The 27,573-nt window shown below is 40.7% G+C and overlaps 1 protein-coding gene across 1 annotated transcript in view; it reads left to right on the top strand.

Moving 5' to 3' along the window:
• Positions 1-22,370: 22,370 nt before the first annotated feature.
• MEST overlaps positions 22,371-27,573 on the top strand; it is a 62,898-nt gene continuing 57,695 nt past the window's right edge. The window contains exon 1 of the mRNA XM_040643995.1: positions 22,371-22,489. The gene's annotated coding sequence lies outside the window, so the exon portion shown is untranslated. The remainder of the gene's footprint in view (positions 22,490-27,573) is intronic.

The raw sequence follows: 27,573 nt of genomic DNA, 5'->3' as shown, positions 1-27,573 counted from the left end.
ACCTTGTGGCAGGAAGAATTTTAAGGTGACCCACAATATTTCCTTTGTCTCTGGTATACATGACCCGAATAATCTCCAAGATTGTTAATGTGATGAATTTTAGTCCTAGCATTGGTTTATGTTATGTTGTCCTATTGACCTTCAGAATGGGAAGATGATCTGCATAGGCTTAACCTAATCACATGAAAGCAGAATTTTCTCCAGTTAATCCCAGAAGAGGAGTCAGAAATTTGAAACATGAGGGTGATTTAATCCCCTCTTCGCTGACTTTAAGATGGAGAGTACCACACGTCAAGGAATGAGGGAACTTCCAGGAACCAAGAGTGACCCCTGGCTCATAGCCAGCAAACAAATGGGGAGCTCACTTATACAACCATAGGAATTGAATTATTTTAGCAAAAGTGATCTTGAAAGCAGATATTTTCCCAGATCTTCCAGATGAAAACTTAACCTGGCTGATATCTAATTTCAGCTGAGTGATACCCTGACCTGAGAACCCAGTCATGCCATACCGAACTTCTAATATACAGAATGTGAACAAATACATGGGTGTTATTTGAAGCTGCTGGGCTTGTTAGTTATACAGCAATAGAAAACTGATAGAGACCTTTATCTCTGGCAATGTTCCTTATTCTAAAGCCTCCTTTTGGGGTGCCTGGGTGGCTCAGTTGGTTAAGCATCTGACTCTTGATTTTGGTTCATTCATGATTTCAGGGTCATGGGATCAAGCCCCATGTTGTCAGTGCAGAGTCTGCTTGTGATTCTCTCTCTCTCTCTTCCTCTGCCCCTCCCCCCTGCTCATGCTCACTTGAGCATGCTCTGTCTCTCTCAAATAAATAAATAAGTTAATAAAATCTTTAAAAAAATAAAGTCTGCTTTCTCTGATATTTATATAGTTGCTCCAGATTTTGTAGGATTATGTTTGCATGTTGTATCTCTTTCCATCTTTTTATTTTAGTCAGTTTCTTTATATATCGAGTGTGTTTCTTGTAGTCCTCATACTGTTGGGTTTTATCTTGTTATTCACTCTGACAATCTCTGCCTTATAATTGAGTATTTTCATTCATTTACATTTAATTTAATTATATACGTGGTCTGGCTTATGTCTACCATCTTGCTATTACTTTTCTATTGGTTTCATCTGAGTTTTCTCTTTTTCTCCTTTTCTACCTTCTTTTGCTTTAATTTTTGCTGTTCTTTTTTTTTTAACATTTCGTTTTGTTTACTGCATTACTAGTTATGGCTCTTTGTTTTATTTTTCTGTGGTTGTTCTATGTCTTATAATATCCATCTTTAACTTATTACATTACACCTCTAAAGAATATTATATTTAATATTGCAACTATAAATTTCTATATACCCCTCCTGTCATTTGTGTTTTGGTCATATGTTTTACTCCTATAAATGTAAATCCTACAATACATTGTTAATATTTTAAATAGTCAAGTACACTTTTTAAAAGAAATTACAAAAAAATGGGGAAGTGTCTTTATTTTAACTCATATACTTGCCATTTCTGATGCCTTTGTGTGTGCAAAGATAATACAGAGAATTCTCATAAGCCCCTCACCATTTCCTCAATTACTAGCATCTTACTCTACCATGGTACATTTGTCAATATTAGGAAACCAACACTGGTACATTTCTATTAATTAAACTTCAGAGCTTTTTCCATTAATATCCTCTTTCTGTTCCAGCATCCTGTCCAGGGTACCACAGTGCACTTAGTAAACATGTATCCTTAGTCTCCTCTGGTCTGTTATAGTTTTTCAGTCTTTCCTCGTTTTTCATGACCTTGGCAGTTTTGAAGAGTATTGGTCAGGTATTTTATACAATGTTCTTCAGTTTGGGTTTTTCTCTTTCTTTCTTTCTTTCTTTTTTTTTTTTCAAGTTTATTTATTTAAGCAATCTCTACATCTAACATGGGGCTTAAACTCACAACCCCAAGATCAAGAGCCACATGCTAAATTACCAACTGAGCCAGCCAGGCAGTCCGAATTTGTTTGTTTGTTTTTCTGATGTTTTTCTCATAGTTAGATTGGAGTTATGGTTTTTTTAAGAAGGAAGACCACAAAGGTGAGGTGCCCTTCTCATCACATCCTATCAGGAGGTACATGATATCTTGGTGGTATTAGCCTTGATCACTTGGTTAGGGTGATATTTGCCAGGTTTCTTCATGGTATAGTTAATATTTCTCCCTTTTCATAGTTTATTCTTTAAAAATGATTCACTAAGTCAAGGGAGGCAGAAATTAAATGCCACCTGTTGGAATGAGGGGAAAAAAGAAAATACATATGTGTGTGTATGTGTGTATATATATGAATTATTATGTAGAGACTTGTCTCTCCCCATTTATTTATGTATTTATCGATTATTTATATTAGTATGGACTCACATGTATTTACTTTGTATTTTTGGTTGTAATCCAATACTGTTATTTATTTTGTTGCTCAAATTGTTCCAGATTTTGGCAGTTGGGAACTTTTCAGGTTGGTTCCTATGTCCCTTTGATATGTCCCTATCCTTTTGTTTTTTGAGCATTTTCTTTCTGGTATTTCCAGATGCTCCTTTCTTGTATTTTTCCCACCCCAGTCTAGTATCAGTCATTTCTCCAAGGTGCCTGTTTTGATTTATTTCAATTCGAAAATGGCATATGAAACCAAAACCTGGCCACTGGGTTTGTTCATTACTACTGGGATGTCATTTGTTTTAGGCCCTCTCAGCAGACAGAACTAGGCAATTTACGTATATATACTAACTCATAAATACAAGTATATCTATACTTGCTTCTGAATCTATGTGTGTGTGTGTGTGTGTGTGTGTGTGTGTGTGTGTTTATGGCACGGCCATGAATTCATATTGATGCCTCTGACTCTAAACCGGTACTACAGTTATCATTTTAGCCTTCTTTCTTTCTTTTCTGTCACTTCCCTCTCCGACACTGAGAAACCTGGTTCCCACCATCCATTTACTTAATTGTTCATCTCCCAAATACTTATAAGACAATGTCAGAATTATGAAGCTGGACTCCAATAAGAAACAAATTTACCAACTAGAATGCAGTTTAAATGTACAGTTTCTTTTGTCTTTAGCCTTAAAACTTCCAGTCAAAATGCAGTTTCCAAAGTTACTTAGGTCAGCTCCTTTTCTACCCACACCCGCAAGTGTAGTTATATCATACATTTAGAATGCAGTTGGATTTCTTTGTCACACTTTACATTCCATCCTGAGATTCCCCCAACATTCTGGTAAATCTACATCTGTAATAACGGTCATGATAACTGTAGTGTTACTGTAATAGTAAGTCCTGAAATCAAGTAATATGTTATTTTCCCCCCAAATTATTTGGCTATTCTAATTCCTTAGTCTTTTCATGTGAGTTTTAGAATAAGCTTATAAAAATCTACAAAAATTGGCTGGGATTTTGATTGGGACTGCATCGTATCTATAGATCATATTTGGTAGAATTAACATGTTAACAATATTGAGTCTTCCAATCCATGAGCATCTCTTTATTTATATCTTCTTTTATTTCTTTCATCAATATTTTTTAGTTTTCCGCTTACAGATCTTGCACATATTTCTCAAGATTTATACCTCAGTCCGTTTTCGGGGTATTGCAAATGGTGTTCACATGCATTGTGAGTGGTATAATGGCATTGTTTTGTTTTAATTTCAGGTTCCGATAGTTTATTGCCTGTATATAGGAATACAGTTGACTTCTGTATGTTAGCCTTTTGTCTTGTAATGTTGCTAAACTCATTTATTGGTTCTAGGAGTGTTTTTGTAGATTCTATGGAATTTTCTACATGCACAGCCATGTTGCCTGTGACTAAAGACGGTTTTATTTATTCCTTTTTAATCTGAATACCTTGCATGTATTTTTTTTTTTTTGTCTTATTACACTAGCTAGGAATTCAAGTACAATGTTGAATAGGAGTGATAAAAAAGGACATCCTTGCCTTGTCCCAGATCTCAGAAGGAAAGCACTTAATCTCTTGCCATTAAGTATGATGTTAGATGTAGGGGCTTTTGTAGATACCATATTAGGTTAAAGAAGTTTCCTTTTACCTAGTTTTCCTGAGAGTTTTTATCACGAATCAATTCTGAATTTTGTCAAAAGATTTTTCTGTATCTACAATCATTTGTCATATGATTTTTCTCACTTAGTGTATTAATATAGTGAACTATATTGATTGATTTTTTAATATTGCTCCCTCCTTGCATTCCTAATATGAACCCTACCTAGTCATATGTAATATATATTGATTATATATTTATAGATTGATGAATTCAAATTTGCTAAATTTTGTTAAGGATTCATGTCTAATTCATGAGAAATATTAGTCTATGGGTTTTTTTTTTTTTCTTGTAATGTCCTTATCTGATTTTTGTATTGAGGGTAAGGCCCGTCTTATAAAATAAGTTGGGAAGTTCCTTCCTTTTGTATTTTAAAGAGAATGTAAAGAGTTAGTGTTATTTCTTCCTAAACTATTTAGTAGAATTCACAGTAATATCAGCTTCTCATGGAATGTTTTGGGTGGAGGAGTTTTTAACTACAATTTATTTTCTTTAATACGGTTATTAGACCTATTCTTATCTATTCCTTCTGTAGTGAGTTTTGGTAATCTGTATCTTTCAAGTAAATGGTCCATTATATAAAACGTTTTGGGGTGCCCAGATGACTCACCCAGGTAAGCATCCAACTCTTGATTTTGGCTCAGGTCATGATCTCATGGTTGTGGAGCATGGAGCCTACTTAAGATTTTCTCTCTCCCTCTCCCTATGTTCCTACTTATCTCTAAAAATAATAATAATAAATAAAAACTTTTGAATTTGGGGGCATAGAATTGTTTGTAACATTGCCTTATAAATATCAATGGGGTCTCTCTTCTTTTATTCTTAATATTGGTCTTTTTAATCTTCTCTCTTTTTTTCTTGGTTAGCCATGCTAATATTTGGCTTTTAAGAGAGAGGAGGGCATCTAGGGGCCACCAACATGCCTAGAAAATCATAGTATGTAGTGAACTGAAGCACTAACCTAAGAATATCTGTAGGTTTTTGACTCTCAATGAAAAATTGGATTTCTTAGTATCAGGAAGTCTACCCCTATTAATCCTGCTGGAAACCCCTGTCTCCAGATGGATCGTGAATTACTTGAAGTCTGAGTTACTATAGTTCATCTATGGGTGGGTCCCCTTAGACGTGGATCTGGAATGCTCTTGTGATAAGGGATTAATTAATGGTTCAAAGTTAGAAACTTGCTTAAGAGCTCATTCTTTGAGATAGGTAAAACCTGTTTTTTGGGAACATCAATGGAGTAAATAAATCTGTAGCCAACTCATCAGGAAGAAAAGGAAGAAGACACAAACTAACAATTTCAGGAATGAATGAGGGGATATCACTATAGCTCCCATAGACATTAAAAGGATAATGACATTTATGAAAAATGTATGCCAATAAATTTGATGATGATACAAACTACCAAAGCCTGCTCAAGAAGAAATAGGTAACCCGAATGGTCCTATATCTATTAAAGAAATTGAATTTGGGGTGCCTGGGTGGCGCAGTTGGAGGAATATGCAACTCTTGATCTTGGGGTTGTGAGTTTGAGCCCCACATTGGGTGTAGAGATTATTTAAAAGATAAACCTAAAATATTGAATTTGTAGTTTAAAAATCTACCTTTCCTACAAATAAACTAACCAACCAATTAACTCTTTAGGCCAAGATAACTTTACTGATGAATTCTACCAAAAATTTAAGGGAGAAAAATACTAATTCTATATAATTTTTTCCAAAAAACAGAAGAGGAAGAAACATTTCCCAACTCATCTTGTTAGGTCAGTATTACCTTGATACCAGAGTGGACAAAGACATTATAAGAAAAGAAAACTAGATGCCAATATCTTTCATGAACAGTCACAAACATTCTTAACATAAGTTTAGCAAAACAAATAATACACCATCAGCATTTACTTAAGAAAATACATCCACACAAAGCCTTGCATATGAATGTTCATAATAGCTTTATTTATAATACCCCAAAATGGAAACAACCTGAATGTCCATCTACAGATGACTGGATAAATGAATAGCTACTTGTTGGCTATATAGTTGATTCCACATAATGGAATACTATTCAGCAATAAAAGGAAGAAATTATCGATCCACCAACAGGGATGGATCTCAGAATCATTACGTTGAGTGAAAAAAGTCATCCAAAAGAGTATATACTGCACAATTCCATTTATATAAAACTCTAGAAAATTTATATAAAAATTATAGGAAATTTCTAGAAAATTTGTGTCAATCTAGTGTCAGAAATTGGGTCAGTGATTGCCTGGATGGGGGTTGGTAGGTAGGAGGTGGTGGAAGGGAAAGAAACGTATTATAAAGGGGAAGGAGGAAATTTTCTGGATAATGGTGATGGTTTCAGGGGTATATACGTATGTTAAAATTAATGAAATTATATGCTCTAAGTATTTGTGGTTTGTTGTACATCAGTTGCATTTCAATAAAACTGTTAAAAACTCACCAACACCACCACCACCACCCACCCCCCAAAAAAGGAAATAGGAGGGAAGGCTGAGGAAAGCTTTGAAATAGACTCAGTCTCTCTGGCAGTCCTCCATCCCTGGCCCACCCACTTGCCTAGTTCTCATTCTTGGATTTCCTAGTGCCTTGATCCACCCTCATTTATCTTAACTTTTATTTCCTATTGGTGTATCAGCAGTTTATGGGGTTGGAAGTTGGAGAGGATATTTCTTTTCCTTAAGCCCCTGTTCTGTCCCCAGTTTGCCTTCTGTCATTTCTAAAGCTAAGACCATTTCCAGAGCAACTTTTTGCTTTCTCTCTACATCCCGTATATAGACACTACCCCTATAGGCTGAGCCCCTTCCACTGCCTCTCTATAAAACCAAAAGTTTAGTGGTAGCAAGAATTGGCAGTCTGTTAACTTTTTTAGTGTTCTTGGGTTTTTAGCCTTGAAATTCCATACTTGAATTTCAGAAGCATGAAGACAGTCTCACCTCTGAAGATGGTCCAGGCCCCTATATCCAGGACTTTGGACCCCATCTCTTTTTGGGGGGAGGGGTGGCAGAAGACCTCTTATGGTACATATTCAATTTTCTTTTATTTTTCCAGGAATCACTTTAACCAATCCCACAGCCTCCAGCTGCTTCATCTTGAGAGCAGAGAGTGCTACATTAATAGCAGGCAGCCCTCCCAGTGCAATTTATGGCTTCACGGTTCTGAAAATTACAGTCATTTACAGTCTTCTCCATTAGTGCCCTGACCCCATCCAGTTATGTCTGCATGTTTTTGGTTCCTGATGCCTAAAGCTTCTTTTTGCTTTACTACCTGATCTCTCCAAGCTGAAAAATTTCCTTTACCATTTCCAGGGGAACTTCTGTAGACCTGTTCAATATTAAGACCAGTGGATCACCTTTGTTTGTTTTCTGTTATCGGGTTCACTAATTCTTCTATTACAAATCCATAGTTTTCTAGAGTTAGTTCTCTGATAGAGATTATCAGTGAATTCAGATTCTTTCCAAAGTTCTATTACTTAAACTAATTCTGTCTATCTCTCTTCTACGAGTGGGATCATTTTGCTTTGGACCTCTCCCACCATCAGCCTGACACCAATGTCAAACCCCAATGTGGCTTTGTGTGGCTTCCCTTCAGTGAATCTTACTAATTATCCTCCTGTTGAGGCTGGCCCGGAGGTTTAAAGGAGCCCTACCTCCTAGCAAGCTGATCTCAGCAGCCATTAAAGGCGAGTGAGGGATGCTTTAGTAGGGATGTTCTGAAACTTCAGCGTGCATTGCTATCACTTTGCGGGTCTGTTGAAACACAGATTGCTGGGCCCCATCCCCAGAATTGTTGAGTTAGGGAGACCAAGCATTTGCATTTTACCAAATCCCAGCTGATGCTGATACTGCTGGTCAGGGGGCTACCCTCTGAAAACCACTGCTTTAGTCCCTTCTCGCAATTGCCCACACCCTCCTTTATCTCTCTCTCTCTCTCTCTCTCTCTTTCAATTCTAGGTAGTTAACCTAGAATGTAATATTGGTTTCTGGAGTAGAATTCAGTGATTCATCACTTACATACAACACCCAGTGCTCATCACAACAAGTGCCCTCTTTAATACCCATCACCCATCTAGCCCATCCTCCACCCCACTCTCTCCATCGACCCTGTTTGTTCTCTATTGTTAAAAGTCTCTTATGGCTGTTCCCCCTCTCTCCCTTTTTTCTTTTCCCCCTTCCCATATGTTCATCTGCTTTCGGTCTTAAATTCCACATGAGTGAGATTATATGGTATTTGTCTTTCTCTGACTTATTTTACTTACCACAATACATTCTGGATCCAGCCATATAGTTGCAAATGGCAAGATTTCACTTTTTGATGGCTGAGTAATATTCCAGTGTGTAAGTGTGTGTGTGTGTGTGTATCTCGCATCTTCTTTATCCATTCATCATGGATGGACATTTGGAGCCCTACCTGATATGATATCCAACTGTCCCTATTCATCTTTCCTTTGTTGTTGGCTACTGCTTTTAGCCCCACACCTGTCCTTTGTGCTCATCCCTGGACTTGGTTCTCCTAGTTGTTTTTTACTCTAAGTCCTTTGACCTGTGTTGGTGGCTCTTCCTGCTCCAGGTCATCCAGATAGGATCCCTTCTCTAGTCTAGCCTCTCAGGGTTCCAAATTAAATACCAAAACCCTTAGCCACCTTGCAGGCAGTGTCTAACAAGGTGGTCTAGCAAGTCGTAACCCCAAAACCTCCTGACTATATTTGCCCAAACTATTTCCCCTCAATCATTGCCTTGCCTTGAAACTAGTCGATTAGTGTCTGTGGATTTTATGCTAATAACTCTGGACTTCCCCTCTTAAATCTACCATTTCATGTCATTACCGTGGGCAACAAGACGGAGGCTCCCTGAATTTATTTTTACTATTATTCTTCTATTAATGGCTCTCCAAGTGCACATTTTGATAGCACCCTCTGAGACAAAGGCTAGGAGATAGGCAAGTGTATCCCAGTTTCTGTTCTTCACAAATTTCTCTCATTCCCTCTGTTAAGTCTCTTGCATGTCTGATCACCTGTCCGAACCTAGAAACAGCTAAAATACCTTCCTTCTTCCTATTTTCATTTTTTAAAGCAGTTAAATCTGTATTTATCCTTTTAAGTACATTTCTTTCATGTAGTCTAGTCTGATTTCTAAGATTTCAACCATCCTAAGTAGTGCCTTTTTTTTTTCCTTTCTCCCTTGAGCCCCTGTTATTTTTCTATTTGCCATTTCTAAGCTAAGACTGTCTCCAGGGCAACGGTCCTCTGCTCACTAGCAGGTCCTCAGCTCCTGCCCCCCTTTGTGAAGGCCCCTTCACTCTTTATGTGCAAATTGGATTTCCAGAACCTAATGCTCCAGGTGCAGGCTGATTGTGTTTCTTTCTTTTTCTTTTCTGTTCTTTTTTTTCTTTTGCCTTTGGATTGTAATTACTTAATTTCTTCAACCACCCCAGACCAAGAATCTGTATTTCCAATTTAATTCTCCCATTTGACTCCACCCCTTCTTGTTCCCTGTCCTTTAAAATCCATCATACTCGTCAAGATAATTTATTAAAATTTCCAAAGGGCCCCCACCCAGGAGGGAGTGCAGCAGTGGTGTCCTTGGTTATCCAGCGGTCAAGCTGTGGATGCCCAGCTGGTTGCCATGACCTGGTCTTTCCCTGTCTTTTTTTTTTTTTTAATGAGATATAATTGACCTATAATATTGTATAAGTTTAAGGTGTACAATATATAAGTCTGATATATATATATTGCAATATGATTATTACAGTAGTGTTAGCTAATCCCTGTGTCTTTTAATAAAGTCCTCCTGGGGGTAATTTTCATTTCATCCCAGAATGCATGAAAGGAAGGACCCATCTTGTTGCTTCACTGGTTCCCAGTTTCTCAGAATGATGTGATCTGTGATAAAGTTTTTTCTGCCTTGTGATAATGGGGACGGGGAGGGGGGGAAGACCAGATGCCAGCTAATGGTCCTTTTCTAGGGAAGGAATGTCATTTCCATTTTGTCCTTCTTACTTTTCTGGTGTTAGAGAGTCTTTATTTTTATGACCCTTTGTTGCTCTCCCATATTTCATTAAACCTGTGAACTCAAAACCTCTGGGCTCCATCTCTCTCCTCCCCCAATTCTGAAGCTGAAAGCTGGCTCACTAGAGTTCGCTGTTTGGAGATGAACTTCCCCTGACCCCAGAAATGAATCTGCTTCTCCAAGAACACTAGATTCCTACTCCTACCAAGAGACGCTAATCCAGACCCCGAGCCAGGGCAAGATCCCATACTTTCCACATGAGATGTTACCCAGGAATGCAGCTGCTCTAAGGGTTTCATGACCAGTCCTGAACTTCAGTCCCTAATGCTTACACTCAACATCAGTTCTGCCAACCCCTCCAGATGTTAGTCCTGTCCTCAAAATCCCAAATTTTTGAATTCTGAATCCTTGCCTGGTTTCTTCTTCTGGAAAGTGTCTGGACACTGTAAAAAACCCCCAAGAACATCCCTTATCCCCAGCCCTTATTCCTTAAAGAAGTACTTCTTAAAATTTTCCACTGAAGCATTCCTAACAGCAGAAAAGTTTGAATTCACGTGAAGGAGAGAATGAGAGGCAGCCCGAAGGGCTTATTGCAAGCAAGGAATTTTTATTTTAAGAACGCAGCTCTTGCATTCTACTTCATGATGCATTTGAATTTGTATTAATATGAAGGTGTTTAAAATTATTTACCATCAAGCAAAAGTGGTCTAATGCTTCAGAAGTGCAATATCTTTATCCTGGGGCTCGAATCCTGGTGGTGCATAGAAGCCACCACACAAGGGTTTCAGCCATCCCCATGCCGCACCCTCAGGTTGACTCAGAAATCCTTTTCTCATCCCTAGTCAACTTCCTATGTCATTTCCTTCAAGTACCCATTTCTACAAAGTACTCTCTGTTTTGGCAAGGAAAGTATTCCCCTTGGATGGCATCCTCTTTAGTTCCTCTCTAGACCATCTCAGAGAACGCTGCTGTGTTGGTATCTTAGCTTAGGCTGCTGTAACAAATACCAGAGGCTTAAACAGCAGACATTTACTTCTCACGGTTCCGGAGGCTAGGAAGTCCAAGATCAAGGTGGCGGGAGACTCGGCGTCTGATGAGGGCCCACTTCTTGGCTTGTAGATGGCCACCTTCTCATGGTACCTTACATGGTGGAGAGCTGTAGTCTCTTCCTTTTCCTCCTCCTCCTCCTCCTCCTCCCCCCCCCCCTCCTCCTCCTCCTCCTCCTCCTCCTCCTCCTTCTTCTTCTTCTTCCTCTTCTTTTTTTTTTTTAAGATTTATTTCTTTATTTGAGAGAGAGAGAGCATGAGTGGGAGGGGCAGAAGCAGAGAGAGAGAGACTCTCGAGCAGACTCTGCACTGAGCCTGGAGCATGATGTGGGGTTTGATCTCACTGCCCTGAGATCACCACCTGAGCAGAAACCAGGAGTCGGATACTTAACTGATTGTGCCCCCCCAGGCACCCCAAGTCTTTTCTTTTGAGGAAACGAATCCCATCATGGTGGATGGCTCCACCTCATGACATCATCTAACCTAATTACCTCCCAAAGGCCCCACCTTCTAATATCATCACGTTGGGGGTTAAGGTTTCAACATATGAATTTTTGGTAGACTCATTCATACCAGTGGGCCAAGGAATGCCTCTCTTCTCCTGTACACTGTGCTCTGTTAGGAGAACATCGAAGAATATTGCCTTGGGCTCAGTTATTCTAAAGATAAAAAACAAAACAAAAACAAAATAACTTTCCCCCCCCAATTCCGAAAGCAATACATTGTAGTAGTCATCTGCCGCTTTTGCCTGCCAATCTGGCTTTATTCTGATATCAGATCCTTTTCTTTTTTTTTCTTTTTTCTCCTTTTGAGAACTGATCTTCAGTGTGGGGCTGAGCTGAGACCACCCTCCCCTTGCTCAACTCCATGCAAGGTCCTGTGACCCAGGCGTGGCTGTCATAGACCCAGTGCTCAGGGAAGGTTATGTGTCCTACGCTGGGTCATTAGGAGTTGGTCCAGGACTTTTCCTGGTGTGTCTTTTCCTCTGGAGTTGCTAAGCTAGTAGCCTGCTCTGTCATCATCACAGGGTGAGAGGCAGTCTGAAAATGAAGCCAACACAGAGGAAAAGAGGGCCCATACTTGGGAAAGCCCCATTCTCAACAAATTCATCAGAGTACCTGGATTCAGGTTTGCTTGAATCAACCTCAGACTATGCAGGCATGTAAACCGATGAATTCTTCCTTTTCTTAGATTAGCTTGAATTGGGTTTCTATTACTGGCAATCACAAGAATCCTGACTAATGTAGAAGTCTCTTCGTTACAAAATAATATATTATAGAAGTATGTAACAAAGTGAAGTAGAAAGCGAAAAGTCTTTTGTGGTCTCATCCCTATTCTTGAGAATTTAATGTGCATTCTTCCAGATTTTTTCTAAACTTATACTAAATATTTTTATATCACTTTAAAAGTCAGCTTTATGGAGGTATACTTAAATACAAGGGTATTCAGTAAGTTTAACTGTATATTGTATCCAGCCATTTCACCACCATCACAACCAAGACACAGAACATTTCCAACATCCCAAAAAGTTTTCTGGGCCACCTCTGCAATTAATTCCCTCTCCTGACCCCCTGGTCTCTGGCCACCACTGATTTGCCTTCTATCTGTAGATACTATTGTTTTACCGTTTTTGGAATTTCATATAAGTGGAATCATATGGGTTGTAGTCTTTTGTATCGGACTTCTTTCACTTAGCATAATTGTTTTAAGAAACATCGACACCGTTGCATATATAGTATTTCATTCCTTTTTACTGCAGAGTATTATTCAGTGGAATGGGCATTCCATAATGTATCTCTACAAGGTGAAGGGCATTTCTAGATTTGACTGTTACAAATAAAGCTGCTCTGAACATTCAACAAGACTTTGTGTGAACATACATTTCTATTTCTCTTGGGTAGATACCCAATATCTGGGGAATTGAGTCATACATTAAACATATGCTTAACATTACACGAAACAGCCTGTTTTTCAGAAGGGTTACATCATTTCGCATTCTCAGCAGCAATGTTTGAGAGTTTCAGTTGTTCCATATCCTTGTCAATACTTGGTATTGTCAGTCTTTTTAATTTTAGTCACTTTGCTGGGCCTGAAGTAGTATTTCATTGTAATTTCAGTTTGCGTTTCCCGAGTGAGGAATGATGTTCGGCATCTCTTCTTGTGCTTCTTTGCCATTCATATACCTTCTTCGGTGAAGTGTCTGTCGAAATCTTTTGGTCTTTTGAAAGTGGGTTGTTTTCTTCTTGAATTGCAGGATTCTTTAGGTATGTTGGATACAAATCCTTTCTAAGTTATAGGTATTGTAAATACTTTGTCTGTGGCTTTTGGTTTTCATCACAGTGTCTTTTGAGAAGTGTTCAATTTTTTAAAAAAGATTTACTTTTTTTTTTCGGGAGAGAGCACACATGCACTAACAGGAGGGGCAGAGGGAGAGGGAGAGAGAATCTCAAGCCAACTCACCACTGAGTGGAGCACCTGACGCAGGACTCCATCTCACAACCCTAAGATCATGACCTGAGCTGAAACCAGGAGTCGGAGGCTTAACCAACTGCGCACCCCAGGTGCCCCAAGAAGTTTTAATTTTGATAAAGTCTAATTTATCATTTTTGTCATATTTTATATTTTTATGCCCTAGTTAAGAACATTTTGCTTAACCAAAGCCCACTAAGAGTTTTTTCTTATGTTTTCTTCTAGAATTATTATAGCTCTTATAAGTTTAGATCGTGGTCCATTTTGAATATGTTTTGGTTATGGTGGGGTTCATTTTGAATTAAATTTATACATGATGTGAAGAAAGACCCAGATTTTTTTTTCTCGTGTGTGTGTGTGTGTGTGTGTATGTGTTTTGCATAATCCAATAGACCTCTGTTTTGTTCCAGTACGATCTTCTGAAAATATTTTCTTTTCACTACTGAATTGCCCAGAAACTTTGTTAAAAATCAAATTATTATATATATGTGGGTCTATTTCTAGACTCTATATTCTGTTACATTATTGTACAAGTCTATTTTTACACCTACATTACCTTGTCTTGATTAGTATAGCTTTAGAGTAAGTCTTGAAATAAGATAGTGTAAGTGTACTAACTTTGTTCTTTATTTTAAAAATTGTTTCAGCTAGTCTGGGTCCTTTACATTTCCGCATAAACTTTAGTATGTGTGTCGCCGAAGTGGATGCTCCACATAAACTTTAGAATCAGCTTGTTATTTTCAACAAAAAGGTCTGCTCAGATTTTTACTGTGATTGTGTTAGATCTGTAGGTCAATTTGGGGAGAATTGATATTTTAACAATATTGAGCCTTTTAATCCATGAACATCATATAACTCTTTACTAATTTAGATCTTTCTTAATTTTTCTCAGTAAGGATTTCAGTATATAGATCTTATAATATTTTAGTTAATTTATCCCCAAGTACTTCATAATTTTAGGATGTTACTGTAAATGGTATTGTTTAAAACTTCTGTTTCTGATTGTTCATTGCTAGGAAATATACATACAACCTTGCATTCTACAATCTTAATAAACTCACTTCTTGGTTCTGGTAGCTTTTTAATAGTTCCTTTAGTATTTTCAACATGTACAGTCATGTTGTATATAAATAGAGGCAGTTTTACTTCTTTTCAATATGTGTGATTTTAGTTCTTTTTTCTTGCATTATTTTACTGGCTAGGGCCTCCAGTACAATGCTGAATAGAAATGTGAAGAGTAGACATCCTTATTCCTGTATTAGTAGGGAAGGCATTAAAAATTATGTTAGAGACAGGTTTTTCTTTTTGGGGGGCCGAGGAAGTTCCCTTCCCTTCCTAGTTTGCTAAGAATTTTTATCAAGAGTGAGTGGGGTTTGAGTTTTGTGAAATGCGTTCTGCATCTATTGAGATGGTTTTTCCTTTTTAGTCTGTTATGGTGAATTCTGCTGTTTTTTTTTTTTTTTTAACGATTTTATTTATTTATTTGACACAGAGAGAGAGAGCCAGCGAGAGAGGGAACACAGGCAGGGGGAGTGGGAGAGGAAGAAGCAGGCTCCCAGTGAAGGAGCCTGATATGGGGCTGGAGCCTGATGTGGGGCTGGAGACTGATGTGGGGCTCGACCCCAAGACCCCGGGATCACGGCCTGAGCTGAAGGCAGACACTTAATGACTGAGCCACCCAGGAACCCCTGTTTTTTGAATATTAAAACAAGTTTACATTCCTGGGATAAACCCCATTTAGTCATGATGTGTTACTCATTTTATATACTGTTAGATTCAATTTGCCAAAGATTTGTTAGGGATTTCTGCATCTATGTTCGTAAGGATATTGGTATTTAGTTTTCTTGTAATGCCTTCATCTGGTTTTGGCAACAGAATAACGCTGGCCTCATAAAATGAATTGGGAACATCCCTGGCTCTTTTATTTCTAGAATACTTTGTATAAAATTGGGATTATTTCTTCCTGAAATATTTGGTAGCATTCACCAGTGAAGTCACCTAGGCTTGCAGTTTTCTTTGTGGGAAGGTTTTTAACCATAAGTCCAATTTATTTGGTAGACATAAGGATATTCAGTTGATCTCTTTCTTCCTGAATGATCTCTGGTAGTCTGTATTTTTCATGGAATTTGTTTATTTCATTGAAGTTGTTGGATTTATCAGCATAAAGTTGTCTATAATGTTTCCTTTTCACCCTTCTCATGTCTGAGGGTCTGTATTCTCTCCTCTTTGATTCCGATATTGGTAAGCTTTGTCTACTTTTTCTTTTCCTTGATTAGTGCAGCTAGAGTTTTATTAATTTTTTTGAACTTTTCAAAGAATCGGCTTTTATTTTCATTGATTTTCTCTATTATTTTTCTGTTTTCTATTTCACTGATTGCTCCTTATTATGTCCTTCTTTTTATTTACTTTGGTTTTCTTTGATCTTCTTTTTGTAATTTCTCAAGATGGAAGATTAGATTTTTGATTTGAGACATTTCTCCTTGTTGAATATAATCATTCACTGCTATAAATTTCCTTCTTAGCACAGCTTTAGCTGTATCCCACAAATTTTGATATGTTGTGTTTTTATTTCCATTCAGTTCAAATATTTAATAATTACTCTTGTGATTTATTATTTGACCCATGGATTATTTAGAAGTCTGGTGTTTAATTTCTAAATACCTAAGGATTTCCACATATTTTTCTGTTATTGATTTACAATTTAATTCCATTGTGGTTAGAGAACTATATGTCATATGAATTCAATCCTTTTAAATTTATTGAGACCTGTTTTATGATCCAGAATATGATCTATCTTGGGGAATATTTCATGTTCAGTTGAAAAGACTATGTGTTCTACTTTGGTTAGATGAAGTTTTCTTTAAATGGCACTTAGTTCAAATTGATCGATAGTGTTGTTCAAGTGTTCTATAGTCTCATTTTCTGTCTACTTCCTCTATAAATTAGGAATATGAAAATTCCCAGTTATAATTGTGGATTTATCTATTTCTCTCCTAAGTTCTATCAGTTTTTTCTTCAGTTATTTTGAAGCTCTCTTATCATACACACACACACTTAGAATTTTTTTCAAAATTGACCCCTTTTTCATTATTGTGAAATTCTTCTTAATCTGTGGTAATATTCATTGTTCCAAATATTTTATATATATATATATGCATATATAAATATATATATTTATATATATATGCATATATATAAAAATATATATATTTATATATACAGATTTTTAAATGAATGTTTGCTTGGTATACATCTTTCCTTCTTTTTATATTTTTTAAAAAAACTCATTTGCCTATTTAAAATCTACAATTCAGTGGTTTTTTTGCTTATTCACAGAGTAATGTAACTATCACCACTATCAATTTTAGAATATATTCACCACCCCCCCAAAAAACTCTATACCTGTTGGCAATCATTCCTATTCCCCCACTTCTCCCCTAGCCCTCAGCAATCATTCATCTTTCTGTCTCTATAGATCTGCCTGTTCTTCCTGTTTTGTAGAAATGGAGTCATACAACATGTGGTCTTTTCTGTTTGGCATTGGTCACTTAACACAATATTTTCAAGATTCATCCATGTTGTATCAAGTATCTGTACTTCAGTTCTTTTTATTGCCAAATAATATTCCATTGTATCATATACCACATTTTATTTATCTATCAATCAGTCAATGGACATTTGAGTTACTTGAATGAACTCAGTGGATTTGCATTGAAGGACTTGAAAATCCCTGACAGGCATAATGTTTTGGGACAGACATCGTGGGAATGGGGGTAGAGTGGATTACCAATGGGCAGTAACCCCTTCTACAATCGTAAAACTTCTGTGTTCCATCCCCTCACTGTCCCCCTTTCTTTCCCTCTCTCTTTTTTTGAGAAATGAACCAGCTAAAGAGATGAGTAAGTCATGGATCTGACTTTATTCATGCCCCAGTCTCTCCAACTTAGTACCATGCTGCATTCCCCACTGTTGAGACGACGGAAGAGAAAGTCTCTGAAATACCAGCCTAAATTCAATGAAACCTTTTCAAATAAATAATTCATTCAACTGAAGAATTTCCAGTAGATGAAAGGGCATAGTATGGCATCCAGGACTCTCACACCAGGCTGTCTTTTAGCTACTGCCAAAAACAAGGGAATGTTTCACTTGGAAGTTTTCCTTGTTCTTATTTTAAGGTAAAGCTTTACTCTTACTTGCAGGCTATGGGGTTTCTAATATTATCAAAGTGAACTGTGGAAACCAGTGATCCTACAAGGTTGACAACAAGGGCCAGGACAGTACTATCTGATCGGCTGTCCAGGGACGTCAGAGTTTGATTTCTGGTATACCTTTAGTGGTGAAGGCTCCCACTTTCTATACAGCTGGTATCAACACAGTGAAGAGAAAGAAGTTAACTTGCAGGCATGGGAAAATGAGACTCTCCAGGCGTGCTTTGAGCAGAGCTAGATTCCCACAGAGCACAACAGAGCCCTGCCCAGTGGCCCATGTGATAAGCCATAGGTTGCAATTTTTCATGATGGGAAAGAAGGAAGAAGAAAGAAAAGCCCGTGCATTCTTTTAACTGCAGTGGCTGATAAGGGATTAAAAAAGAAGTTTCAAATCTGTGTTTCACAATTCATCCTTGCATTTACTGGCTTGTTCAGATGCTCCTTGCTCCTTATCTGGTCTATAGCAATAGCTCGCAAATCAGTGCCTCTTCTTTCAGGATCCGTGTTTTCCTCCAGCTCTCCTCCTCTTGAGAACGAAAGATGTCAATCCCTACCCCACCTTCCCTTAAGTCATAAAAGTCAGGTCTGCTGATTAGGCGCAAGTGGAAAGTAAAAACTTAAAGTACCCCTTCCAGCTACCCCACACATGCTCACTTGTCTCCTCACTTGCATTTAGGGGCCCGGCAAGGAACAATTCAGGGAATTGAAGGGGTAACATAATAGAGTTAAGAGGGCTGTATGGAGCCCTTCCTAAAGGCATTCCAGATTTAAATTTAAAACAAAAACCCAAAAAACAAATTTCCCTGTGGACCAAATTGGTCCCTAAGCTGCCAATTTGTCACATCTGTATCTTTCCAGGCATTTCTAATACATAAAAAATATATCAATATTGTAAATATAAAGATATTTAGATATACGATACACAGATGTTTTTATGTAAGTAGGATTGTAATAGACATGCTGTTTTGAACCTTGCTTTTTCATGTTTCTCCAGAAGCTTTAGGTGTTAGCCTCATAGGTAGCACCCTATAGATGTACATTTAGCTTATTTTCGGTTAAAAAAATTTTTTTTTCTAAGTAATGCAGCACTGTTCATCCTTGAACACATGTCAAGGAGTATACACATAGGATAAATTTGGCAAAGTGGAATTGCTGGGTCAATTTTGATAGCCGTTGCCAAAATGCCCTCCAAAAAAAAGTTGTATCTATTTAACTCCGCCAACAGTGTTCCTCTGTTTAATGTTTAACTTTTTCTTCTGTATGTGTCTCATTAGTTATTCCCATCAGAATAGTGGCCCTCATTTCACTGGTCCAGAGTGAACTACCCACAGAAAGTTTCTTTACTCTGTTTATTGAAGAACGGGAGGAACATAAATATGTTTTGCCTACGTATAAAGTTAATGGCCTGTGGTAAAGAATGTAGACTTCTAAGCAGCCTTCCATGTCGTTTGGCTTAGGAAACACTGGGTTAGTGTGCTCGACACCTGGCATGGGTTTGGAGGAAAGAGGTGGGCCTTAGTGGGCAGTGCCTGCCAAGCTGGACGACGGCCTCTGTTGCCTAGCCCTCCTTTCTTGCTCAGGGCACACATCAGCAAGTCTGTGCCCAACTGTCTCTCCTCTACTAAGGAGGGACTGAAGCCTGGGGGATGGGAATGTGCTTTTCCCTCATGGAGTGGCGATTATCCTAGTTGGACTTCCAGGTGGGGTTGGAACCTCCTTTGAGGACAGGGCCACACCGTCATAAGCTTCACTCACCTTTCTTCCTCCTGCATACTCTCATGTCAACTTGGAGAAAGTCTTGTTTTGCCCAGTGATAAAGGCCCCATCCCTGTGCCAGCGGTGAAAGAATGCTCAGAACAGCAAGGAAACTTCAAATATTAGAGATTCGGAGAGACAGAACCTTCAGTAGTAAAAGATTTGCTGGCAAATGTTTCTGCAGAAGCTGGGTGGTGTTGCTCCAGTTCTAGCATCTTGGACCTTCCTCAGTCATGGGATCTCTGGGCGCCATCTTGTTTCCCTGCCCCTCTTCCCTATTCCCTGGCAGGTACTTGCCCCCTGCCCCTCTGAGAATGCCCTTGGACTTCTGTTCACAGTTGTATTATTCATTCATCACTTTGTTATCAGTTTATGTGCTTATCTGTACCACTGGATTGGGAGCTATTGAAGATCTTAACAACAACAGTAATAGCAGTTCCAATAATATAGTACTTCCTATGTGCCTGCTACTCTTTGAAGTGCTATATAAATATTAACTCGTTTAGACCTCAGGCATCCCACACAGTATTTTGGTATCCTCATCGCCAGCAACTTTTTTTTTTTTTAAGAGGGAGTGGAGGGGGAGAGAGAATATTTTTTTTAATTATTTATTTTTGAGAGAGAGAGAGGAAGAGGGGCAGAGAGAGAGAGAGAGAGAATTTTAAGCAGGCTTCACCCCCAGGGTGGAGCCTGATGGGGGGCTTGATCTTACAACCCTGAGATCATGACCTGAGCTGAAATCAAGAGTTGGACGCTTAACAGACTGAGCCATCCAGGCGCCCCTCCAGCAATTTCTTGAGCATTCTGATGGTGACTCTTTTAATTTAGATCTCTCCTCCCCCACTTATCCAGAAAGGGTTTTGAAAAAATGTACTTTTTATTGGTTTACAATACAAAAATATTCATAGCATACATATAATAGAACAGATTATACAGAATAACAGCAGGATTGTTTTATTTCACCTGACATCAAGGGTATTTATTTGGCCTTCTATACCATTAGTTTAAATTAGAACAATCTGTTTCCATCCACTACTGTAGAATAGTTGTGTGTTTTCCCTTTAAAAAATAAATTAACTCAGTAAGCATTAATAATTTTTAAAAAGTAGGGGCTTGAACTCCTAGGGCTTGAACTCACAACCCTGAGATCAAGACCTGAGCTGAGATCACAAGTTGGATGCTTAACTGAATGAGCCACCCAGGCACCCAGTTCCACAAACTTTTGGATGAGTAGCTGGGTTCAAATCCCGGCTCCACAAATTACCAGCTCAGCAACCTTGGGTAAGCTCCTTCATCTTTTGAAGCCTCAGTTTTCTCATTGGTAAAATGAGGACGATAATAATTCTTTTTATATGTTAGAATTAAATAATATGACATATATAAGGAGTTTAGCACAGTCTGGCACATGGTGTGTTTTATTCATTCTTATTATTATAAAGTGCTAGGTTGGCACAAGGGAGTCAGAAATGAACAAGGTGCTGTCCCTGTCCTCAAGGAGCTCAGTGATGTGGTAGGAGAGACAAGACAGATATGCTAGTATCATCACAATACAGTGTGATAAGAGCAACTGTTGAAGTGTGTGCAAGGGACACAGATATCACAAAGGAGAGAGTGATTGTTCTGTGGGATGTTTTCAGGAAAGGCTTGCAAGTGGATGTGACGACTAAGTTGAGTTTTGAGGAATGACTTTTTTAGGTAGCGAAGTGGGGAAGAATATATTTGGTAGGGGGAAAGAACATGTGTGCATGGAGAACGTAGAGAAAGGAAACCCACACTGTTTGGGAGGAAGTACAATTAGTAATGTTTGGTTAGATTATGAAGTCTTGGGTGGGACAGGTGGAAATGGTAAGAGAGAAGATTCTAGAGGAAGGGCCGGTGTTTTGCATGTCAAACTAAAGAGTTTGAATTTAGCCTTGGCAATAGGGAGGCAAGAAAGAGTTTTAAGAAAAATCACTGGCAGGTGTGTGAATGATGAATTAGAAAGATGTGATGGTGGAGACCTGGAAACCAATTAGAAGGCAGTAGTCCAGGTGAGCGATACTGAGACCTGAATAAGGACAAACAGTAGTGGGAACAGAGGAGAGCCAGACGAATTCAAGAGACACTTGGTAGGTAAAATGAAAAGGAGGGGGAAGGAAGGAATTTGCTGGCGTCTATACCCAAAGCTGCCAGGCTCTTTAGCCTCATTCCATTATGTCACAGGTATTGGTGATTGTGTGTGGGAGACTGGAGTAGATGGTAGTGTCATTAACCAAGATAGAGAATATAGAAGGAAACACAGGTTCTCGGGAGTCCGTTCGTAGTGTGGGAAGGAGGACATGGAGAAAGGCTATTGAATTTAACTTAGCCCTTGTTGAGTATTAGATGTGTGTGCGCATTCATGTGAAGATGAGCACAAGGCAGGCGAAAATATGCATCTAGAGTTTGGGGTAGAGGACAGGGCTGGAGATGTAGACTGGGGAGCCTTTAGGGAGTTAAGAGTGGTTAGGTTCTATGAATGGGTGAGATATAGAAGGCTCACCAAAGATCTCTACACAGTTAATAACTACCCAAATATCAGTCCTTTGGCCTTCGGTTTATCACATAAAAGATGAGGCCCTATAAAATTTTATTCTCATTTATCCAATCCATTAGATTCTTCTCAAAGGCACAGCCTGCCATTTCATACCCTTTGCAATAGGTGGCGCTGACGCCCGGCAGGGAGAAGGCCGCTGCACAGGTTGGGTTGGGGGCGACGGGCGGGTGCACGGAGGTGGCGACGCTCTAGCCCAGAGCCGGGTATTCGGTGGCTTGGTCGGGTCTTCCCTGGGGACTGGGGGTAAGGCCCAGAACCTCTGGCCGCAGGAAGCGCATGCGCAACCGTTTCCCCCAAACATGGAGTCTTGTAGCCCAGGTCTTACCTGAATCAGGTAAGAGACGGGCGGGGGAGAAGTGACCCTCCACCCTCACCCTCCCAGGCCACCCGAAGAGTGGGTATGGCTACACTTGGGTATGTGGATAGTGTGCGTGGAGCACACGCCCACCCTGGGGACCAGGCTTTGAGTGACAATGGCCCAGGAGGGCGTGAGGTTATGCTGGGGCGTGCAGGACCACGCTGGGGTTCGTGGGTGGCTGCACGAGGTGTGCGCGCCACACGGCCACGTGGGCGAGGTCCTCGGTCGTCATCTCCCAGAACCTCGGGGTCGGCCGAGAACACAAAAGTCCCCTAACCCTCGCCGTGACTCCCCTTGCAACGTCAGTCGGCTTGACCGCCCCACCGCCCCTCCAGGGAACCGGGACTCGAGTTCCTGGGAGGCTGCGCCTCCCACTCCGGGACAGCCGTAGTGGTCGTGGTCGGGAATGTGGCAGCCACAGGGGCCTGGGCGAGTGTGGGGTGCGGGGACGCGGCCACACGGCGCAGGGAGGGTAGTTTGCCCTGGGAGTTGGAGCCACTCGCGGGGCGGGGTCAGGCAAGTGTGGTAGTAACGGGACTCGGGAGGCAGCGCCGCAGGAGTAGCGTGGGTGGGGGCACTGGAGGGCACCGTGGGGGAGGACAGCTGAAGAAGGTGTGAGGTGATGATAGCAATCGAGGAAAAGCGAAACACCTGCTTCGGGGTTGACTCATCCAGGCTGGGGGAATAATCTGTGGAAAGGAGTTAAAAAAAAAAAAAAAGTGAGTTGTGTACCGTAGTCTTCTCTTCCCCAGGCAGCTAGGAAATTGCTTGTCTGTCTGAAAGAAAGTAGCTGTTTTCCTTAGAGGACTGTGGTGAGCGTCAGATGAGGTAATATATGTGAAAGGCAAAGAGCTATAAAAATGCAAGAGACAATTTTATTTCGAATCCTTCAACCTATTTATCTTATCTGTGTGAGTGTGTAAGATGTACTCTAGGTATGGACCAGTGGGATAGGGCCAGGTGTGGGGTTATGGGATGTGCCCAGTAACGCAGAGGGTGTGTCAAGATACTTTAGGGGGGGTCCAGTGACACTGTAGTCTATAGGAACAGCTCTCTGTCACTTAGGTTCATTTTATCTGGTTAACAGATTATTCAGCTTTTGCTGCTCTACCACACATCTTTTGAGCTCTTTGCAGCCAAAGACTTTTACCCAAAAATGAGCCTGAAGAGGAAAACACCAGTCACTTTGGGGATATGTTGATTACATTTGGCTGACAGGGAGGTTTATGTGATTGTATTGATGATTTCAATTTGTGTTGCCCTTGGCATGAAACATGTTGTACGAAGAGTTGTGCGCTGAGGAACACCCAGGGAAAGACCTAGTTCTGGATCTGACCCTTCAGTAGAGGGGTCACGCTGGCCAAGTTCCAATTCCTCTCTGATCCTTAGTTTCTGTCAGATGGGAAAAAAACCTTTAAGGTCATTCCTGCGTTCTTCCAGAGCTTGAATACCTGCCACAGGGTTACCCAGCCCCTAGTGACGGGGAACTTGTCACGTCCCAAAATGGCTGAGCCACTCAGTCTCTCCAGACAGACCTGACTGTTGGAAAATTCTTTATGTTGAATCGACATCTGTTTCTCTACAATTTGCACTCATTGGAGCCATACAGAATAAAATGTCTAATGCTGCTTCCACAAATATTTGAGGACTGCTAACACATTTCCTTCTTCCACTTACTCCACAAGGCTTCTTTTCTTCCAACTAAACATGCCCGGTTATTTTAAACAGGGAGGCAGTGTGGGGTAGTGGAAAGAACGCTTTGGAGCCAGACACATCTGTGTTCAGTTCCCAGTCCTTTACATACTAACACTCAGTGCTCTGAGCTGCTGTATCTTCCTCTGCAAAATGTGGATGAAGATAATCCTCTCGCTGAGTTATTGTAAGGATTAGGGATAAATTGGTGAAGATCCGCGCTTAAAATATGAGAGCAGTTATACCTTCAGTGACATAATTTGCAATGCATTTTAGGTGATCTGAACAAATTCCTGTTTATGTGTCTCTTAAATTGCTTTGTAAAACAGAATAAAATACTTTCTGTGAAGTCTGACTAGCAAAATAGAGGAGGATTAATTTATTCCCGGTGCTTCTCTAATGACGTTCTGCAGTCTACAATGGCATTTTTGGAGCCATATCACATTGACTCACTGTCACCTAAAGCCTTAAGTGTCTAACACGTGCAGCTGTTCAACCAAATTTCTCCCATGTCGAACTTCTTCCATTTATTGGAATCGATAATTATAGATGACTTTTCGAAGTGGCAGTCCCAGTTCTGTCTCATTGTCTTCTAAATATCCTTGTGCTTGTCATAGGACGAGTCTCAGACCGGGGTTAGAAAAATATGATTATTGAACGTATGGTACCAGCCCCGCTGATCTCATACCGCTGTTGTACAATGAACGCTGAGCTTTCGACACTAATTTTTGCACAAATCCAAGGTCTTGTTATGTGGGACCATCTTAGAATTGGAATGTGACAGGAGTGTCTGATAAGCCGCTGGTTGAGGGAATGCACTGCATGGGATGTCGGTGGAGTGTGGTGTCTGTATCCAAGAACTGAAAGAGTGTACTGAGAGCGAGCCGGAGGCAGACTTTGGATTTATGTATGGTTACATGTTTTCTCAGGCGCTTGGGCTATTTTATACCTTGGGCTAGATTCTCCCTGGTGGAGGAAGCTTCTTTCTGGAAATAAGGCAGGCACATTTAGGAAATTCATTAACCCTTTGGCGCCTGGGGCATTATTGCTAGCATTTTCTCCCTCGACTTTGGAGAGCAAATTCCCGGCTTTAGCGAAGCCGACCTCTCATAGTATCCTCTGCATTGTTCAGACTCCTTTGCCTCTGCACGGGAGGGTCTTCCGAACGGGAATGTTTTCTTCGCCTACGCAAGTTCCGGGTTTGAAGTCCTCAACCCTCGATGACTCCTTCTCCAAGGAAGTTTTTCCTAGCCACTCTGTTTCTCTCGAGCACCGGACTTAAAATTCCCGTTGTCTCCATGAGCTTCCTTGGTCCCCTCTCCACCCCTCCCCCCAGCAGTTTCTCCTATCTGCCCACTTGTTCTGTGGCTTTCAGAGTAAGATCCTTTGTGAGTGCTCAGTCCATTAAATACAAAAGTGCCTTCATCTTGGGTGCTGGTGCTCCTGGTGTGGTGAGAATGAAAGTGTGGAATCCATAGGACTCATTGGTTCCATTGACAACAAATACGAAAAGAAAATAATGCAAAGGTTGTTATTGTTGTCTTAATTAAAATGGGAAGACCTTTACTCCATTGAGAGGACTGATTTAAATTTTGCTAAGTAATTAATTCAGTCCTTAATAGGTAATCCTCTACTGTTAAAGGGAGTAACTTATATTTTGGTAAGTAACCAATTAAGTCCATAAAGGGTTTGCATCCATCTGTGGCTTCTCATTTTCTTTAGGACAAATTCCAAACTCCTTAGGATGAAATACTCATCTGTAGCCTAATTTTTTGCCTGTTGGCTCCCGACCCAGAGGACTTGCAGTTTCCCCAAAGGTTGTGCAGTCCTGTGCCTCCGGTGCTTTGCAAATGCCGTCCCCTCTGGTTGGAATGCTCTTTGTCTCTCCGGTAAACGTCTATTCATCATTCAAGACAACCCTCCCCCCTCCCCTTAATTACTTCCTCCCCTGTGCGCCCTCAAATTCTTGTACTTATTCATGCAGTATTTATTAGGGGTCTGCTTTGTGGCTGGCACTGTGGCGGACTCTGGGGATACAAAAGGTGAATAATACTTGGGCTCGGCCTTTGAGGGCCTTACATGTCAGGGGGAGGGGGCCAACCTGTCACAGAATGTTGCCAGGAAATTAAAGGGAAAATTTAAGCAGCGTCAGTTCTTGTCCGTCTTCCCCACCGGATGGTCAGCATCTTGTTCTGGGGCAGGGGCCATTTCTCATTCATCTTTGTATCCCCGGCTCTCAGCTCATTGTAGGTGCTTAAAAAAAGCGTTCGTTTCATGACCCTGTTCATCGGACACCAGAAGTGTACCCTGGATTGCGCCACACGTTTTGATGACAGCTCACAAGTGGTGGTTTCTCCTATGTCTGGTTGGTGGCCCTTACCTCCCAGTGCAATGTTAGGTGCTGGGCGGCCTTGGGTGGGCTCGGCTGGACTAGCCTTTTGCGATTTGTGCTTGTCTGCGCTCTGGGCTGCGGAATGGCCCGGGCTGGCGGGCGTGAGTGGAAGGAGAGGCCTGCAGCGCCCCCGCTGGAGGGAGCCGGCACTGCTTGGGCTGCCTGGCTCACTCGCATCCCGCGCGCGCGTTCGTCAGAGTTTAAGTTTATGGCCAGAAAATGAACGTAGACACTGTGATTCTCTACACTTTTCTTTTCAAAGGCATAATGTATGCCTTTTAAAGGATTATAGATGAAGAAGAAAATTCCTTCCCTCTTTCCTGTACCGCTGGGGCCCTTGCATTGTGATTCAATCATACATCTAAAAAAGGGGGAGTTTAAGTCTCATAATTGTGAAGATCATTCTTTCTGGCGCGGTACGGGCCCTTTGCTGGGAGCTGGTGCCTCGAGAGGGCTGCGGCGGGCCTCTGGCATGCGGGCCACGTAGTGCTGCTGCAAAGGAAACGTGCCTGGAGCCGTGGCCATGGCCGTGGTTGAGAGAGAGAACCCAGACTTTCCCCCCCAAGTTTTGCCCTTCTTGCTGCCTAGCCACTGTCCCCCGAATCAGCCGATGAGATTGGTAATAGTCCCAGCAGAGGTTATCATTCCCTACCTATTTGGCTGTGTACTTGCTGGTTACCCATAGTTAGGGACCTAGAAGGTGTTGGGCACTACCGCTGCTTTGGACTGGTAGTAGCGTAGTTCAGAACCCATGCCTCGGGCGTGGTGCAGACCGAGAGGAGGTACCACAGTTGGCTGCCCTGAGCCCCACTGCACCTGAGGTCGCGTGGCCACCTCTGGGGTTGGGGGGACTGTGGGTGGTGGTCTACAGTTGGGGGTGTATGTTGGGATTTCGGGATCTGTGGTCTTTTCCTGCAGCGTTAACTCAGCAGAGGAGGATTTCTGCTGCAGAACCTGGAGCTGGGGGGGGGGGGGG

The sequence above is a fragment of the Ursus maritimus genome, unplaced genomic scaffold, assembly GCF_017311325.1.
Source record: "Ursus maritimus isolate PB19 unplaced genomic scaffold, ASM1731132v1 scaffold_3, whole genome shotgun sequence".
NCBI classification, from domain to species: Eukaryota; Metazoa; Chordata; class Mammalia; order Carnivora; family Ursidae; genus Ursus; species Ursus maritimus.
Note: the sequence above shows the minus strand (reverse complement) of the source record. Positions and strands in the feature narration are given on the sequence as shown.